Genomic DNA, 18,237 nt, shown 5'->3' with positions numbered 1-18,237 from the left:
TTATTGCCCTTTGTTGATCATTTATAAGCTTCCCAATGCTCTGGTCAGCATGAATCACCAATCCCAGAGCAGACATGACCCGTTTGGCGATGACCTTAGACGGGATTTTATAGCATGCATTCAGCAAAGATATTGGATGCCAATTTCGGATTTCCTCAGCCTCCGACACTCCAGGGAAAACAGCCCAGCCTGTTCAGCCTCTCTCTATAGCTCAAATCCTCCAACCCTGGCAACATCCTTGTTCATCTTTTCTGAAACCTTTCAAGTTTCACATCATCTTTCCTATAGGAAGGAGACCAGAATTGCACGCAATATTCCAACAGTGGCCGAACCAATGTCCTGTACAGCCGCAACATGATCTCCCAACTCCTGTACTCAATACTCTGACCGATAAAGGAAAGCATACCAAACACCTTCTTTACTATCCCATCTACCTGCGACTCCACTTTCAAGGAGCTATGAACCAGCACTCCAAGGTCTCTTTGTTCAGCAACACTCCCGAGGACCTTAACATTAAGTGTATAAGTCCTGCTAAGATTTGCTTTCCCATTTATTTGAATTGACCTTGCATTTATTTTAATTAAACTCCATCTGCCACTTCTCAGCCCATTGGCCCATCTGGTCCAGATCCTGTTGCAATCTGAGGTAACCCTCTTTGCTGTCCACTACACCTCCAATTGTGGTTTCATCTGCAAACTTACTAACAGTACCTCTTATGCTCGAATCCAAATCATTTATGTAAATGACAAAAGTAGAAGACCCTTGTGGCACTCCACTAGTCACAGGCCTCCAGTCTGAAAAACAACCCTCCACCACCACCCTCTGCCTTCTACCTTTGAGCCAGTTCTGTATCCAAATGGCTAGTTCTCCCTTTATTCCATGAGATCTAACCTTGCTAATCAGTCTCCCATGGGGAACCTTGTCAAACACCTTACTGAAGTCCATATAGATCACATCTACAGCTCTGCCCTCTTCAATCTTCTTTGTTACTTCTTCAAAAAACTCAATCAAGTTTGAAAGACACATTTTGCCACACACAAAGCCTCCCAGTGGTGACACTCCATCTGAGCCTCCAAGTGGGAGCACCTTCCACATTCAAGTATTGCAGGCCGGAAGAGGCCTTTCAGCCAATCTTTCTGCATAGTAAACTGCCTTCTGTATTTCCAAAGAATGCCTTTGTGCCAATTACATGACGACGACTCTCTGCTATCTTTCTCAGAAACAGAAACATCTGGTTCCTCAGTTTTCAAACCTCAACTTCCCTTTAAAAGAGACCAGCTCTCAGATTAGAACAGAGAATGTAGATTGCTCTTATCTTTGTTATGTGGGTGACCACAAAGAACGGCTTCCTTTTCTACCAAACAGCTGTGCCTGTGTTGTTGGAGAGAGATGAAGATCAAAGAGGGAGAAGGATTTGAAGGAGCTGAAAAACTGGCATCAAGAAGATAGACCAAACAATCAGCGAATTCATACAAAGTCACAGCACAGAAACAGACCCTTCAGTGCAACTAGTCCGTGCTAAACATAATTGTCAACTAAACTGGCCCCACCTGCCTGCTCCTGGCCCATATCCCTCCAAACCTTTCCTACTCACGGATCTATCCAAATGTCTTTCAAACGTTGTAACCACATCCACCACCTCCTCAGGAAGTTCATTCCATGTGTGAACGCTGTGTAAAACAAAACTGCCACATCTTTTTAAAATCTCTCACATTAAAGAGGTGTCCCCCTAGTCTTGAAACCCACAATCCTTGGGAAAAGACAATTAACTCTATCTGTAACTCTCATTATTTTATAGACTTCTGTGAGATTGCCTCTCAACCTCCTACGCTCCAGTGGATTAAGTCCCAGCCAACTAGTCTTTCTTTCTAACTCAAACATACCCAGCAATGTTCTGGTAAATCTCATCTAACCCCTTTCCAGCTTGATAAGACCATAAGACATTGGCCGAATTTCTGCTTCTTTCAGCCCTATCGAGTCTGCTCCGCCATTCAATCATGGCTAACAACTGTCTCAACCCCGTTGTCCCACTTTCTCCCCATAACCCGTGGTGCTCAAAAACGTATCTTTCTCAGTCTTAAATAGCCTTCCTTAAAACTGGGTGACCTGAACTGGACACAGTATTCCAAAAGAGGCCTCACCAATGTCCTGTACAACCTCAACATGACATCCCAACTCCTATACTCAAAGGACTGAGCAATGAAGGCAAGCATGCTGAAGGTCTTCCGGGCTTTTGTCCAAAACATCGATTTTCCTGCTCCTCAGATGCTGCCTGACCTGCTGCACTTTTCCAGCTACCACTCTAATCGAGACTCTGATTTCCAGCATCTGCAGTCCTCACTTTTGCCTTTTTAATCAATCACCCTGTCCACATGTGAGGCAAACTCTGAGGAATTATGTACTTGCACCCCGGGTTCCTTTATTAGAAAACACTCCCCAAGACCCTACCATCAATTGTACAAGCCCTGTCCTTGTTTATCGTACTAAAATGCAACACTTCATATTTCAACAGGATACTGAAAGACTTAAAGAAAATCAACTGCGTCATACATCTGGATGGTGGGCCAGATATGGCATAACCTCGACCAGATCTAAAAGAGGATTAATAGTACTGAAACACCTGAATTCAGGAGGTTATAGGGACCGTGCCCAGATCCAGGAGTGTGAGAGAGTGGGATTCTATGGCTAAGGAGGGATTCCAATATAGAAACCAAAATTGTTGTTAACAATTCCCCAGATCCAGGTAGTACGGACAGTAAATTTACAGGGAGAACAGAACAAAAGGGCAGTTGGACAGACAAGCAATGCAGAATTGAACTGGATGGGATTCGCTTTATTGCCACATGTACTTGCACTACAGTGAAAGATTTACTAATTGCCACTTTCTGCGCCATCTTAGGTACAAAGCAACCTAGGTAGAGTTTCTTCAGTACAAATTCTTTTGGGGGGGGGGGGGGGGGGGGGGGTGGAATTGCAAATTAAAGGAATATTAAATCCAGCATTACAGACCTCCAAATGTACAAAATCTGTACAATAAAAAACCTCAAGGTAAAGTGATGAAACAAACTATCACTTTCATGTGAAGATCAAAATGAAGCTGAATGTTGCAGTATGCTACGATCACAAATTTCTGTCTCTTTCCATTCTGGTAGGATTTACATATTTTCACCCTAATCATGACTTATACACACCCTCAGTGTGGGAATATGTCACGTTATTGATGCCACATTGTAAAAGAGCTGGTACAATGTGTGATATCGAAATGTTCGTATGTGTTTTAATGTGAACAGGAATGTGGCGCTGCCCTTCTTACCATGCAGAGACATGCCTGAGTATCCAGCAAGGTTAGATCTAGCGCTGAACTGTTCAGAATGGCCATGGAATTCCTCCGGAATAAGGCAGGGCATGCCAGAAAAGTGTACAGTCTTCACGAGAAGATGCATGGACATGATCATAAGGTGAGGGGGTGGGATACATTCGATAAATCATCTCACATCACCATTAGGTGGGCATAACAGAATTTAATGCATTCATATAGTCCACGTTCACAATGTCAGGATGCTCCTAATCACTTCAACAGCTTGTCAAACCTTTCAATTCTGTACCCAAGAGGAATTTGAGCCACATCTGAGGCAGCTTGGGACAGGGTTATAAATTTCCTGTAATACCTCCTTACCGGAGAGTGTCTATTGGCTGTTAATATCTGGGATACAGACACAGAAATTCAGTTCAGCCAACCACTAGTGATAACAAAATGAAACGATCAAGGTCTGCTTTAAACAAAAAGAGACAATTTAATCTTAATACTGTGCTTTCAAAGCAGGACCAGGATTTTAAATGACAAAGTGTGTATTTGTCAGGCAAACGCAACATGACTATGTATATTCAGTTATTTTTGAGAGGAGGATGACAGGGGAATGTACATTCACCCTTCATTCATTTCCATGTGCCATGGCCTGGCCATCTCCATAATGATCCAGTTCCACCCACTGAACTTAATAGTTTATTGACCACCAAGTGAATAAAGGATCAGGAACAATAAAAGGGGTGTTCTATTAACAAAATGGATAAGCATTTGTTCTGATTGACTCATCACTCTGAGGAGTAGCAGAAATAAGGGCGTAACTGAGGGAATTCTATTTTTCTTCATAGATTGAACATCCATCCTTCTGTTGTCAATTGGAATGCATCCTTCAACAAACTCAAACTGCTCATTCCGGAAAACCAGAGCATCTGATTCACCCAGGTTCCCACTACTTATCCATCTCCCAGGTTTGAGCTGGACTAGAAAAAGCAGTGGGAGAACTGGACAAACTCTTAGCTCCAGGAATACAACTTGTCCTTGCTAGTGATATAGCCGGGTCACAGGTAGGAGTGCTGTCTGCTGTGTTCAAAAAGCCAGTGGAACGTCAGGTAACTGGAAACATATCCTGGGATTTTTCCTTACTGTGTGGTAACAAGGTCTCAAAGTCACCAGTTGAAACAGGAGGAGAAATCAAAGACTACTGGTAAGAAAGTTGAAGTAGAACTATCAGAAACAGTGATTGATCTAACGGTTGAGGCAAAACAGGAACAGGTGAACGGCATTGATATTTTATAGTTCAGAGAAATTAACTGAGTTACAACAGAGAGATGAAAAACTGAAGCAATTGTATATAAAAAAATACACAGAAGACAAATCTGAGCTTATCCCAGTGTGTTCCTATCTTAAAAATCACATCTTACTGAAGAAATGGAGACCATCACACATTCAGGCCGATGAGAAATGGGCAGACATTCATCAAGTCGTATTTCCAGTGGATTATAGAAAGGATGTGATGCAGATAGTGCTTTCCAGCACCATATTCTTGACTCTCATCTCCAGCATCTGCAGACCTCACTTTCTCAGAGGTGATGCAGATAACACATGAACTCTCAGTAGGAGATCAGTTTGGGGTAAGAAAACTAAAGGAAAAATGCAAAAACATTATTTTCCTGTTCTGGACTGCGCAAGGATGTAGTTGAATTTTGCCAGACATTGCCAGCAAGATGGCCTTTCACAGAACGGTTCCAGAGAACTGGGGACAGGATTGGCCAGTTCAGTTAAAGAAAAGCTGAAAATGCATTGGAGGCAGTTCAGAGAAGGTTCACCAGACTCATATCTGCAGTGAGCAGGGGTGAGAGTTGGATAGCAAGGAATATTTTACATGGCATGTTGTACTGATCAGGAATGCACTGACTAAAAGAAAAAAAAAATCAGACTTCACTTTCAAAATACCATGCAGTTTAGGTCACCACACGATTGGAAGGATGTGATTGTAATAGAGAGGGTGTAGAAAAGGTTAACTAGGATGTTGCCTGGGGATGAAAAGCCTCAGTTATGTGGAGAGACATGACAGGCTGGGTTTGTTTTCTGTGGAGCACAGGAGAATGAAGGGGGATCTGATTAAAGTAAACAACATTATGAGAGGCAGAGACAGAGTAGATTGTGAGAATCTTTTCCCCATGGCAGACATGCCAGACACCAGAGGGCATAGGTATACAGTGATGTGTAAGTGGTCTAGAGGAGTTCTGAGACAAGACTGTTCACCCAGAGGATGGTAGAAATATGGAACGTGCTGCCTGAAAGAATGGTAGAGGCAGGTACTCTCACACCATTTTAGAAGCATCTGGACAAGTACTAGCCAAGGCATTGTAGGTTATGGACCAAGTACAGGTAAATGGGAATTCTGGACTTTGGCGTTTGCTGGTTAGCACAGACATGGTGGGCTGAGGGGCCTGTTCCTATGCTGTAGGACTGTGTCATTCCATGACACTAACAACCTGTTGGTTACCAATCAGAACCTGAACAGGACTGGCCAAATAAATGCTGTGGCTACAAGAGCAGATCAGAGGCTGGGAATCACCGCCTGACTCCCCAGATGCTGACCACCATCTGCAAGGCACACGTCAGGATTTTAATGGAATACTCCCAACTTACCTGGATGGGTAAAGCTCTAACAATGCTCAAGAGGCTTGACATCATCTTGATTGGTATCACATACATTCACTCTCTCTAGCACCAATGCTCAGTTGCAGCACTGTGTACCATCTTCAAGATGCACTGTAGTAACTCACCAAGGCTCGTCAGATAGCACCTTCCAAACTTATGACCACTACCATCTAAAAGGACCAGGGCAGTATGTTGGAAGGAATTAGATGAATCAAGTCTCTAATCAGAGTGGAACGTAACAAGGCAGCCTTTATTCAAACTTGTGGGAGAAGCCTCAGAGTCAAACTCCAAGACACTCTGCCCTCACTTACAGGTCAAAACAAGGTACTTGCACATATCTGCATCACAATGGTTACATGTAGCATTGGTATAAAATAAACTCCATGTCAGGTCTTTACTGGAGAAACAGAATACAGCTTACTTACTTGCATGGTGCTGAGTCCTCTAATTCCAATGGGACTACTGTGGACAGTTCTGGTTGCCCTGCAGTAGGAAGGATATTATTAAATTGGAAAAAGGTGCAGAAGAGATTTGGAAGGATGTTACAAGGACTGGAGGGTTTGAGTGAAAAGGAGAGGCCAGAGAGACTCGCACTTTTTTCCCCACTGGACAGATCTTTTCTGAAGGGTGACAGAGTTCAAAACTACAGGGCATACTTTTAAGGTGAGGGGGGAAAGATTTAAGAGGGGCCTGAGGGGCAATTTTTTTTTAAACAAAGAGGATGGGTCATTTGTAGAATGAACTGCAAACGAAGTGATGGAAGCAGTAGAGTTACAACATTTCAAAAAAGTTTTGGATCAGTACATGAATAGGAAAAGGTTTCAAGGTATATGGGCCAAACATAGGCAAATGGGAGTAGTTTAGTTTGGCAAACCGTTGGATTGAAGGGACTGTTTCCGTGCTGTATGACTCTGACTTGATGACTCTGTCTTCAGAGTTTATCTCCCCCCACCATCTGCTCATAACACCCAAGCCTTTCCTTATGATCAATACTTGTAAGACCACAAATATAAAGTATTTAAATTATTTCGATGAGAAGACATGGACAGTAAGTTTGCAGACCACACCAAATTTGGTGGTTTGGTGGACAGTGAAAAAGACAATTTTCTGATTCAGTATGTGGATGTACCTACTAGAGAAGGTGCAAAACTTGGCCTACACTTGGGAAATAAGGCAGGGCAGGTGACTGAGGTGTAAGTGGGGGAGCACTTTGGGGCCAGTGACTATAATTCTATTTGTTTTAAAATCGTGATGGAAAAGGATACACCAGATCTAAAAGTTGAAGTTCTAAATTAGAGAAAGGCCAATTTTGACAGAATTAGGCAAGAACTTTCAAAAGCTGATCGGAGGCAGATGTTCACGAGTAAAGGGACGGCTGGAAAATGGGAAGCCTTCAGAAATGAGACAACAAGAATCCAGAGAAAGTATATTCCTGTCAGGGTGAAAAGGAAGGCTGGTAGGTATCGGGAATGCTGGATGACTAAAGAAATTGAGGGTTTGGTTAAGAAAAAGAAGGAAGCATATGTCAGGTATAGACAAGATAGATCGAGTGAATCCTTAGAAGAGTATAAAGGAAGTAGGAGTATACTTAAGAGGGAAATCAGGCGGGCAAAAAGGGGATATGAGATAGCTTTGGCAAATAGAATTAAGGAGAATCCAAAGGGGTTTTACAAATATATTAAGGACAAAAGGGTAACTGGGGAGAGAATAGGGCCCCTCAAAGATCAGCAAGGCGGCCTTTGTGTGGAGCCACAGAAAATGGGGGTGATACTAACTGAATATTTTGCATCAGTATTTACTGTGAAAAAGGCTATGGAAGATATAGACTGTAGGGAAATAGATGGTGACATCTTGCAAAATGCCCAGATTACAAAAGGAGGAAGTGCTGGATGTCTTGAAACAGTTAAAAGGTGGAGAAATCCCCAGGACCTGATCTGGTGTACCCGAGAACTCTGTGGGAAGCTAGAGAAGTGATTGCTGGGCCTCTTGCTGAGCTATTTGTATCATCAATAGTCACAGGTGAGGTGCTGGAAGACTGGAGGTTGGCACATGTTGTGCCGCTGTTTAAGAAGAGTGGTAAAGACAAACCAGGGAACTATAGACCAGTGAGTCTGACCTCAGTGGTGGGCAAGTTGTTGGAGGGAATCCTGAGGGACAGGATGTACATATATTTGGAAAGGCAAGGACTGATTAGGGATAGTCAACATGGCTTTGTGCGTGGGAAATCATGTCTCACAAACTTGATTGAGTTTTTTGAAGAAGTAACAAAGAGGATTGAAGAGGGCAGAGCACTGGATGTGATCTACATGAACCTTGACAAGGTTCCCCACGGGAGACTGGTTAGCAAGGTCTGATCTCATGGAGTAAAGGGAGAACTAGCCATTTGGATACAGAACTGGCTCAAAGGTAGAAGACAGAGGGTGGTGGTGGAGGGTTGTTTTTCAGACTGGAGGCCTGTGACCAGTGGAGTGCCACAAGGATCGGTGCTGGGTCCTCTACTTTTTGTCATTTACATAAATGATTTGGATGCAAGCATAAGAGGTACAGTTAGTAAGTTTGCAGATGACACCAAAATTGGAGGTGTAGTGGACAGCAAAGAGGGTTACCTCAGATTACAACAGGATCTGGACCAGATGGGCCAATGGGCTGAGAAGTGGCAGATGGAGTTTAATTCAGATAAATGCAAGGTCAATTCAAATAAATGGGAAAGCAAATCTTAGCAGGACTTATACACTTAATGTTAAGGTCCTCGGGAGTGTTGTTGAACAAAGAGACCTTGGAGTGCAGGTTCGTAGCTCCTTGAAAGTGGAGTCGCAGGTAGACAGGATAGTGAAGAAGGTGTTTGGTATGCTTTCCTTTATCGGTCAGAGTATTGAGTACAGGAGTTGGGAGGTCATGTTGCGGCTGTACAGGACATTGGTTCGGCCACAGTTGGAATATTGCATGCAATTCTGGTCTCCTTCCTATCGGAAAGATGTTGTGAAACTTGAAAGGTTTCAGAAAAGATGAACAAGGATGTTGCCAGGGTTGGAGGATTTGAGCTATAGAGAGGTTGAACAGGCTGGGGCTGTTTTCCCTGGAGTGTTGGAGGCTGAGGGGTGACCTTATAGAGGTTTACAAAATTATGAGTGACATGGGTAGGATAAATAGACAAAGTCTTTTCCCTGGGATCGGGGAATCCCGAACTAGAAGGCATAGGTTTAGGGTGAGAGGGGAAAGATACAAAAGAGACCTAAGGGGCAACTTTTTCACGCAGAGGGTGGTACGTGTATGGAATGAGCTGCCAGAGGATGTGGTGGAGGCTGGTACGATTGCAACATTTAAAAGGCATTTGGATGGGTATATGAATAAGAAGGGTTTGGAGGGATATGTGCCGGGTGCTGGCAGGTTGGACTAGATTGGGTTGGGATATCTGGTCGGCGTGGACCGAAGGGTTTGTTTCTATGCTGTACATCTCTATAACTCCATTAGCAAAGATTACAATGAGACCTTGATCAATTGGGTCAGTGTGTTGAGGAGTGGCAGATGGAATTTAATTGGTGTTGTGTTTTGATAAAAGACACAAAGGCAAGACTTACACAACCAGTCCACACTGACCATATTCCCAAACTAAACTACTCTCACCTGCCTGCACTTGACCCAAACCTTTCCTATTCATGAACTTATTTCAATGTCTTTTAAATGTTCTAACTGTGCCAACATCCACCACTTACTATGGCAGTTCCTTCCATTCTGTGTAAAAAATGTGCCTCCATTTCCCTTCTAAATCTTTCTCCTCACACCTTCCAACATATGCTCTCTAGTCTTGAAATCCACCATCCTCGGGAAAAGACATATGACATTCACCCTATCTCCACCATGATTTTAAGAATCTCTACAAGGTCACCCCTCAACCTCCAGTGAAGAAAATCCCAGCCAATCCAGGCTCTCCTTATGACTCAAACCCTCCGTACCCAGCAACATCCTGGTAAATCTTTTCTGAACCCTCTACAGCTTGAGCGTATCCTTATGACAACAGGGTGATGTGCAACACTGTTATTTTGCAGCAACTATGCCCTCAGGAGACTGACTGGGTGAAGTTTGCACACTCTCCCTGTGTCTGCATGGGCTTCCTCAGGGTGCTCCGGTTTCCATCCACAGTCCAAAGCTGTACAGATTAGTGTCCAGGGCCTGTGCAGGCTACGCAGAGTTGCAAAGGGAAGTGTAGAGCTATTGGAATAGGGTTGGGGTGTGAGTCTGGATGGTTTGCTTGACAGAGGGTCAGTGTGGACTTGATGGGTCATATAACCTGCTTCCAGACTGTAGGGATTCAATGATTCAGAAGCTCTCCAACTGTGTAATACCAGCTTCTCAATGCCTTTGGTAATCCACTGTGAGCATCGATCCTTTAATGTTTAGCTACTCCATTAGCACAAGTAAATAAAGCCAACCTTCCAGCTATCATTTCTACCAACCCTCCACAGTTTTCCATGCTGTCTTGTAAGATTCTCCCTAAATTTTCTCGAAGGTTTTTGTCATCTGAGTTAGTAACTCATCATGCGACTCAGTGGCACACTTTACGTTATCATCCTGCAGCGAGTCGTTTTGGGGGGTTTCATTCAGCTAAATTCCTCCTTGTTATTTCAACTGAGACGGAACCATATGGAAACAAAAGGTGTTACCTCGAGAGGATTATTGTAATTCCTAGCCAAGATGACAGAATCAGTGATACACGACCAGCCCTTGTGCATATGCCAACACGAGTGCCCACCATAGAACTGGCCTGCATTCACTGGCTGGTATCAGGACTGCTTTATATGCCCACGATGGTGTAAGGTAATAGCCTGAAAGGGTTAACATTGAAGACTGCACAGAGCTTCGCCCAATTTGATGACACTGGCAAGACTTGTGTGAAGCAGTTAGGAAGGCAGCTGACCCTCACAACTTGGAAGTTAACCCAGATCTCCAATGATTTATATTACAACATCGATCTGATGGATGTCATTCATACCAAGCTTCTCATCACATGCCGTCAAGCACCCCTTGTTTATGTCAAGGGTTGGTTTTAATTAGACTGTCTGATGGCTTTCCTATCCAATACAGAGTCGTGTGTCCTCTACAGCTACTCAGAACATGTATCCAAAAACACGTTCACAGTACTCAGTGCTAAGTGCTAAGTCTGGTTTGTAAAAATACATAGGAATGGGGAGGGAATTTTTTTTATTTTTTACAGAATCAGTCATGAAAGTAGTCAGGGCTGTGAAGTGAAATAACTTGGACTCTTGCTGCAGGAGCCCATTTCCTGTAAACTACTGATAAAAAGGTCATTAGTTTCGTTTCTCGCCAAGTTTCAAGTTGAGTCAGAACACTTCAGCATTGAGACACTCCCTGTTTACGTATTTCTAGTGGACTGGAGACTAGGAATGTTCCCAGTCACAGAAAAGGTTGATTTTTTTTTAAACTGAGCTCCAGGGAAAAAAAAGCCTTGAACAAAAATCTATCAACAATACCATCATTCCTCTCTTAAGGCTGTTCCTAAGGTTCTTATCGGAAAGACCTTAGTAATCCAGGTGGACTATTCTGACAATCAACAACAGCTCTCATTTACTCCTAGGGAGCAGCAGTCATTTCCTGAATTTAGTTGACGGTTTTATTTCCTTGCTTGCCTCATTTTTTGATCTTTGCATCGCTTTCATCAGAACAGTAATTCAAATTTTAGCACTGTTTTCTCTCTCTCTCTCTCTCTACAGATGCTGAATTCCTCCAGAACTTTCTATCTTTATTTTTTTCCATATCGCCACTGTCCTGGTTCATTTGGACCAAATCCTTTGGGGATAGGGACTTTCTCATTCTATATGTTGCCTGGCAAATGAAAAGTTCACTGACCCCATTCCGATGGTTCTAATCAATCTAAGACTTGGGACAAACTCTACCCTGGCTTACAGTGGGGAGGAAGGGAATGAAAAGGTGAATGTAAGGTCGCATAGAAATGAACCCCTTCTTTTGAGCTTCTTGCCAAGAGGAAGAGCATTCTGTCATCATCAATCCCAACGAGGCCCCTATGTCTTCCACTGTGATCTCACATTTGTTTCAGCCCTGTGGGGACACAGGGCATCACCACACCAAGAATTAGCTGAATAAAGCTTCTCTGAACTGCTTCTAACACAATCATATCATTTCTTTAGAAAGGAGACCCAACTGCAATGCAGAGCTTCAGGTGTAGGCTCATGAGGGGAGCCCTGGCAGCATCAGTATCGGTGAGGTGAGCCCAAAGTGGACTCATGGCAGCAGCGGAGTCAGGTTTGGGCTGGTGCAGTACCCGGCACCATCTGCATTGGTGAGGTCCATCGAGGAGTCAGTGTCAAGGACTCCAGCAGCAGAGGGGACTCCTGCCTGACCACCAGACCCATTGCAGAGCACTAAACCAGGAGACTGGACCCCTTCTCAGATAGCGGTTAACAAGGACTGTAAAGGTGAACATCAGATCTTTATTTTCCCTGCTATTATACTCATTATGTTGCACGGGGTTGGAGGCAGGGTCTCGCACGCTGTGTGCTGCAGCAGTGCTGAAGGAGGAGCAGATTTTTAAAACTCCGAGCCCCAGAGGAAAGGCATTAAAATCTATTAACCATAAATGGATGATCTGAACGAAATAGTGCCCGCCCATCTCATTCAGATAATCAACTGATTTTTGCTCTCTTGCATTTCGCTTAGGTTCCAGTAGCCCCAGGCATCTCCCAGCACAAACATGACAAATTGAAGACCCTTGACATCAAAGCAACATCTCACTCACCATTAACCAAGGTCAGCCAATGAGCTCATTATACCTGCTCTGCCATTCAATGAGATCAAGGCTGCTTTGGTAATAATCATCTCAAAGCTGCATTCTGACCAACATAAGAACCAGCCCAGCAGATCCTGTAAACAGGAACCACCAAAACACTTCCCCAGACTTTCCCACCATCTATAACACCCATGTTATTGTTTTCTTGTCTGTACATGCAAGTGTGAGAGATAATTAGAGGGGATGGGGGGGGAATTAGAATAAACAGCTTACTGTCATCTGCAAATTTAGAGATTTCGCCCCTAACATCATTTCCTTGGTAACATCACTTTCAACTCAACTCCAGTTTGAGAAATGCCCATCTATACCTCCCCTCCGTTTTCTATAGTTTAACCATGCTGCCAAGCACCCAACAAACCCAAACATTTCAAATCTGCTCACCAATCTGCCATGTGGCAGCATATTAAACATGGTGAAATAAATAAATAACTTGAAACTGGAAAATTTAAAAAAAACTTACATAATCAGCATTGACAGAAGTAGGATTGGAGAAATCAAAGTGAAAGCATGAATCGAAAGCTACCTTCCAGGCATTAGTTTCTGATTAAACATGTTAAGTCACAAACCAACCTGGTAGTGTGGCCGAGAATGTGGGAGAACGTGCAAACTTCACACAGTCTGTCGCCTGAGGCAGGAATTGAACCCGGGTCTAAGGCGCTGGATTAAGGATTCAGTCTCTAAAAGGAGGCATGGGTTCAAATCTAACCGCTGCCTTTCTTGAGAGTCGCAGTTGGCACATCGATGTGTTAACCGTTGCTGCATTTAAACTCAACATAACAAGCTGGCCTTGCCTCTTGGGTGGCATGGTGGCACAGTGGTTAGCACTGCTGCCTCACAGCACCAGAGCCCCGGGTTCATTTCCCGCCTCAGGCGACTGACTGTGTGGAGTTTGCACATTCTCCCCATGTCTGCGTGGGTTTCCTCCGGGTGCTCCGGTTTCCTCCCACAGTCTGAAAATGTGCAGGTTAGGTGAATCGGCCATTCTAAATTGGCCATAGTGTTAGGTGAAGGGGTAAATGTAGGTGAATGGGTCTGGGTGGGTTGTCTTCGGCGAATCGGTGTAGACTTGTTGGGCCAAAAGGCCTGTTTCCACACTAAGTAATCAAATCAAAATCAACTGAACTCTGTCCAAGTTGTTCTTTAATCTTGTAATTAGATCTTTGCTGCTCTACTGAAACCCCAAGCTGACTTACCAGCAGACAAAGTGAATATATAGAGTTGCAGAAATCTACAGCAAGGAAGGAAGAAGGCCTGTCAGCCCATCCAGTCTGTGCCAGTCAAAAAGCAATCACCAAACTATTCTAATCCAATTTTCCAGCACTTGGGCCACAGTGCTGTCTGCCTAAGCATCATATGTGCATATCTAAATACTTCTTCAATGTGACGAGAATTTCTGCCTCAAACACCCTTACAGGCAGTGAGGTACAGGCTCCCACCACACTCTAGGCGAAAAGGCTCCTCTCATCTTCCCTCAAAATCTCTGCCCTGTACCTTAACTCCATGCACCCTGATCATTGATCTGTCCAAAGGGAAAAGCTTCTTCCTCCCTACCCTATCTATGCTCCTCCTGATGTTATACATCTCAATCATATCCCCCACCTCATTCTCCTCTGCTCTAAGGATAACAACCCCAGTCTGTCCAATCTCTCATGACTGAAACTCTCCAGCCCAGGCAACATCCTGGTCAATCTCTCTCTGCACTGTCTATAATGTGGATTCCCGAACTTCACACAATACTCTCACTGTGCCTAACCAACATTTTATACAGTTCCAGCATAACAACTCAGCTCCTAAACTCTGTGCCTTGACTGATAAAGGCAAGTATCCCATAAGCCTGCTTGACTACATTGTCTATCTGCGATTTTGGAGAAGATTTGTAGTTCATGTTGCGGATCAGGGTAAATTTACCAAGCCCTACAGGCACAATACATTCATACTAGCCTGAAGGTGGAAGACCAATGCCATCCAACCGAGCACCACCCACCAAAAACTGTACTTCCTACAAGAATGTCTCAGGAAACAGACATTAGCACAATGTGTCAAGTAGAAACCATCACTCAACACCCACAAGCCAGGAGAATAGCAGAACAGAACGGCTTCAGAATGCCAAGAGAATATGATAAATGATGCCCACAACAAACTCCACAAATACGAACGGAAAATTTTGTGCCCGAATATGCTATACACTAACACAAGTGACCATGAATGGACAAGTACGCTAGAATGAGCCACCTACACTAAACATCAGACCAAGACAAAGAAAAGACCAGCTCTACAAGAAAAATGGGCCGAGCTCTCACAAAACAATAATACAGACAATTCAGAGACTTGGATAAAGCACCTGTCTGACCAACCACACACAGACAAGGAAAAAGCCGTTCTAGTACAGGGATGAACTTCAACCACAGGGACATGGATAAAAAGGACTTCCTAGCAGCACTGGAATCAAACCTGAAAGACAATGGACTCACAGAAGAAACCCAGCAGGCCAGACACAGAGTAGCACCAACATTAAGCAGAAAGAAAGACCACTCTCAACACACTGGAAAGGAAAGAGCTCCCAACAAGTGGAGATAGACCCAATTCCACAGCTAGAAAACAGCAATGCAGCACTACTGAGGAAACCACACAAGACAGGTGAGATTAACAAGAGGGACCTCCAAAGAATAAAAAGTGAAGGATCCGGCACACCCCATTTCTGTGGATTACTAAAAGGTACATAAACAAGCCTCCACCCCTCCCCGGCTCCACCCCACCCCCAGACCTATAGTCTCACTTTCTGGTACACCAACATACAGACCAGAAAAAGGAACTGCAATGTAAACTGAAACACCTAGTAGAAGCCTCAACCCACTCCATCCTCTCCAAACCCAGAAATTCCTTAACAAAGACACCAAGATAGCGAATGACGAGGTCACTGTTTCCTTTGTCGTGACGGCCCCATTTACATCAATAAACATCACCTCAGCCAAAGAAACACTGGCCCCACTACGAGATGAACCAAGGTCACAAACACCTGACCTGTTAAGTTCTTTTTCAGAGGTTTTGCACACAAGATGCAATTCTCACACACCAACTTCTACGAATGGTTTAAAGTTTACTAAAGCTTGTGCAAGCTAGGTGACCCCCTTTGACCCCCTCCCCCCCCTCCCCTCGCATGCATGCGAGGTCGAGTCCAAGTGAGGCCATGAACAAAGAAAATGCATCCTCTTTATACTGGTCAGCTGGCTAAGCTTACAGATACTCTGGCCATTCCCCTACAGTGACATGCCACTCAAGACAGCCTCCAGCTACTCACAGTCACATGTTACCCCAGGTACAATGCTGAAAATGTGTTGCTGGAAAAGCGCAGCAGGTCAGGCAGCATCCAAGGAGCAGGAGAATTGACGTTTCGGGCATGAGCCCTTCTTCATCGATTCTCCTGCTCCTTGGATGCTGCCTGACCTGCTGCGCTTTTCCAGCAACACATTTTCAGCTCTGATCTCCAGCATCTGTAGTCCTCACTTTCTCCTAGAAGATTTTTACCCCAGGTACACTGGCAGGATGTGATCATCCTTTGAGATATTGTAATTGTTAATGCCCTAATCCTGGGGAATCATTCTGCAGACAATTTCCTGACTCAAGTGATTTCCCAAGACAATGTAGGAGCGACATATCTCTGGCCATAAAGCATTTCTGAATGGAAGACATTGAATGACAGTTTAACTTGACAATTACAAGGGGGAGTAGCAGCAAATGACTGTCTCATTGGAGTGGGGGTCATTCACATTCCTTCACGGCTGTCGCCCCCACCCAAAGACAGTGCAGTTTAACCCTTTCATATTGCATTAACGTTCAGAGAGATAGTACAATTTAATCTTTTAACATTACAACAGTATCAACTCCATCAGCAAAGACAGCATCCACAAACTAGTAGACTTGTGCCTCACAACCCTCTTCACCTTCAACAACGAGATCTACAAACCAGTGGGAGGCCTAAGGGATCACCAAAATCAGGACTTTTAGCAGAAGCAGTTATGCAGAGGTTAGAATAAACAGCCCTTCCCACGATCCACACAGTAAACCCAAAGCTTGGGCTGGATGAGACCTTTGTAATCATGAAACAACAAATGAGAAGAAACCTACCTAAAACAAAATCCTTAACGGGATAAAGTTCACCAAAGAGGAAGAGAACAATAACAGACTCCCTTTCCAGGCTGTCACAGTAGAACAAAAAGCCATTCGAGAACTGCAGATCAGAATCTATAGGAAAGCCATACACACAGATCAGATACTTGATTACAGGAGCAACCATCCCAACATCCATTAACAGAGCTGCATCTGGTCATTATTTAAAACAAGCCAAGACACATTGCGACATAACACACCCAGAGACTCTAGCCACCCTACCATACAAAGGCAGAGATACTAGATTACTCTGGCCCCTAGGCTTCATGATAGCCACAAACCTACCACCCCACCAAAACAGCTCCTGATGAATTTAAAAAGGACCCTGTACCATCAACCAGCAGAATGAATGACATATACAAAATACCCTGCAAGGACTGCAACAAATATTACATTGGACAAAGGGGCAGGAAGCTAGCCACCAGGATACATGAGCACCAATTAGCCACCAAAAGACATGACCAACAATCACTGGTATCTGCACACAAAAGAAGAGGGACACCAGTTCGACTGAGACAATACATCCACCCTGGAACAGGCTAAACAAAGAAACACATGAGAATTCCTGGAGGCCTGGCCTTCAAACCTGAACTCCATTAATAAACATATAGATTTGGACCCCATTTACCAACCTCTCAGAAACAGCACCAGAAATGATATTACCTACTACAACAAACCAAAACAGATAAGTAGCAAGTAGGGCAGAACACCAACACTTCACTGGGGACTCACTGACGATGTTACCTTGTATTTGAGAACAAATCTCCCAGCTCAGCGAGCAAATTTACAACCCAACTTTGTCTGATACATCAAGGGACCAGTGGACGTACACAACAAAAAGTTCCTCTGATTATCAGAACTTCCCAGGGTCCTCCTGTCCATATATTCCCTTGTCTTTCTTGTCCTGCAGAAGTGCATCACCTCATATTTATATGGATTGAATTCCTCTAGCCATTGATTAGCCCACCTATACCCTCTTGTCGACCAAGGCTCGCCTCCTCACTATTTACCATGCCACTAATTTTATATCACAAAGGAGGACTTGAGATTAGGCCTGTACTCATTGATGTTTAGAGGATTGCGGGGAGACCGTATTGAAACATACGATTCTTAGGTGACTTAGTAAAGTCTCCCTTGTTAGACAATCTCGGGCCATAGGCATAATGTCAGAGCAAGGGGACACCCATTTAAGGCAGAGACGAGGAGGAACTTCTTCACTCAGGGGGTAGTGAATCTCTGCAATTCTTTACTGCAGAGGGCTGATGAGGTTCAGTCA

Source organism: Chiloscyllium punctatum, chromosome 34 (assembly GCF_047496795.1).
Source record: "Chiloscyllium punctatum isolate Juve2018m chromosome 34, sChiPun1.3, whole genome shotgun sequence".
NCBI lineage: Eukaryota > Metazoa > Chordata > Chondrichthyes > Orectolobiformes > Hemiscylliidae > Chiloscyllium > Chiloscyllium punctatum.
This window is presented reverse-complemented; position numbering follows the sequence as displayed.